Below are 2500 nucleotides of genomic sequence, written 5' to 3' on the forward strand. Positions count from 1 at the left end.
GTATACAACCCAGAACCGAGCTGGTAATGTAACCTACAGGGCTAATGTTCAGCAGCAGTCACTAAAAGTTCTGTTGTTTTTGCTGAACAGACTCACATATTATTATTCTAAGAGTCTGACAACATTATGGATGGATCCCTACAGAGATAAGAGCTTTTAGTTAAAGAGTAGTAAAGATCGTTTTTAGTTTAACATGAAACAGCCCGAAATCACCATCACCAAACTACACCAGACTCCATGGTAAATGAGAAATCCAGGACTTTTTAGCGTGTATAGAGGCCAGCATATCTCCCACAGACTCCATGTAAATAATCAGGGACTTTTAAGCGTGTATAGAGGCAGCATATCTCCACAGACGCTCCATGTAAATAATCAGGACTTTTAGCGTGTATAGAACGGGCATATCTCCACCAGACCTAGGTAAATAATCAGGACTTTTAGCGTGTATAGGAGCCAGCATATCTCCACCGGAGACTCCATGTAAATAATGCATGACTTTTAGCGTGTATAGAACCAGCATATCTCCACATGTAAATGGGTGAATTAGAGTTTAATTCAACCAAACCAGAGTGGTGATTGTTGGAAGAGCGAAAGATGAACCAAGACGGCTTTTATAGTTTTATTTAGTTTCTGTCCACTTTGAATGAAGTGTGTTGTTTACGATGATAAAAGCCTGATTTTTTACTAGGAATCTATCAGGATGCTACACTATACATAAAATCTGATTAGGAGCTAGTGGGACTAACGGGCCAATCTCGGATGTTTTTATGTTAAAAGAAACATCTTAGACACAAAACATAGAAAAATGGGTTCCAGGTTTAAAAGATACCGAGAACCAGAGCGAGTGAAGACATTTGACTCTAAAGCTGAAATGAAAGTGAAGCTGAACATGTCTGGTGAGCGGGAGAGTCTCTGTCTCAGTTCTGTATAAAACAAAAAGCTTCACACTGTAGCTGGTGATGTAATCTGTGCGGGATGGGGAGGGGGGGGGTGTAGGGTGTGCTAGGGGGTGCTAGGGTGTGCTAGTGGTGTGGCGTGTGCTAGGGTGTGCGTGGTGTGTCGTGTGCGGGGCGGTGTGTGGTATGTGTGTGGCTATGGGGGTGTGTGTGCTGTGGGTGTAGTAGGGTGTGTGTCCTGTGGTGTCTGTGGGGGTGCGGGGGTGCTAGTGTGTGTGTGTGTGTGTGTGTGTGCTGTGTGTGGGGTGTGTCTAGTGTCTATGTGTGTGTGTATTGTGCTGCAGGTGTTTGTGGTGGGCATCGCTGGTATGAACAGTGGAAGGAGTTTGTGGAGACAGAGACCAGAACGCCGTCGTCCTTCCGGTCAGATAATAACACCGAGCTGTTTGAGGGTCAGTGAGGGGCTCTTCTCTCTCTCTCTCTCTCTCTCTCTCTCTCTCTCTCTCTCTCTCTCTCTCTCTCTCTCTCTTCTCTCTCTCTCTCTCTCTCTCTCTCTCTCTTCTCTCTCTCTCCTTCTCTCCTCTCTCTCTCTCCCTCTCTCTCTCTCTCTTCTCTCCTCTCTCCTCTCTCTCTCTCTCTCTCCCTCCTCTCTCTCTCTCTCTCTCTCTCTCTCTCTCTCTCCTCTCTCTCTCTCTCTCTCTCTCTCTCTCCTCTCTATATTTTTCTTTTTTCTTTTTATTTTTATTTTTTTTTTTTTTTTTTTTATTTTATATATTTTTTTTATTATTTATTATTTTTTTTGATATTATATTATGTGTATGTGTGTGGTATTTGTATGTATGTGTTTTTTGTGTGTGTTGTGTGTGGTGGTATTGTTTGTGGGGATTGTTGTGTGGTAGTTGTGTTGGAGTATGTGTTGTGGTGTGTGTGATGTTTGTGATGTGTGTATTTGGTGTGTAAGGTGTGTTTTGTTGTGGTAGTAGTGTATGTATTATTTGTGTTTTTATGTTGAGTGTGTTATTTTGTATTGTATTGGTGTGTGTTTTATGGGTTTGATTGTGTGTGTTTTTGTAGATTTGTTTGTTTGTTGGATGTGTATGTGTTTTGGTTGTGTGTTGTTTTGTTAGTATGTTATGGTATTGGTGGTTGTGTGGGGTGTGGGTGTTTTTGTTGTGTGGGTGTTTGTGTTTTGTTTGGTGGTGGGGGTGGGTGTTGGGGGAGGGTTGTTTTTTTTTGTTATTTTGTGTTTGTGTTTTTTTTGATTATATTTTTGTATTTTGTTTTTTTGTGTTTTTTGAGCAGGAACAGATAGGTGGGGTGTGTGTTGAGGGGTTGTGGTGATTGTGTGCGGCATGGAGGGGTGATGATGATGTGGGTGAGGGGGTGGGTGGGTGTGGGCGTATGTGTGTGTGTGTGTGTGTGTGTGTGTGGTGTGTGTGTGTGTGTGGTGAGGTGTGTGTGTGTGTGTGGCAGTGTGTGTGCACGTGGTGATGGTGTGTGTGCTGTGGCGGATCTGGATCGTTCCACCCAAGGAGGCCTGTGGAGAGCGAAGGGACTTTAGTTCGGCTGAGGGCCTGGCACCTTCTGGCCTGTCTGTACCGTGG

General features: G+C 43.8%; 1 protein-coding gene across 1 annotated transcript in view; it reads left to right on the top strand.

Moving 5' to 3' along the window:
- LOC120559729 (ubiquitin carboxyl-terminal hydrolase 11-like) overlaps nt 1-2500 on the top strand; it is a gene marked incomplete in the record, with an annotated part of 48105 nt that overhangs the window by 5675 nt on the left and 39930 nt on the right.

This window comes from Perca fluviatilis, chromosome 5, assembly GCF_010015445.1.
Source record: "Perca fluviatilis chromosome 5, GENO_Pfluv_1.0, whole genome shotgun sequence".
Taxonomy (NCBI): domain Eukaryota; kingdom Metazoa; phylum Chordata; class Actinopteri; order Perciformes; family Percidae; genus Perca; species Perca fluviatilis.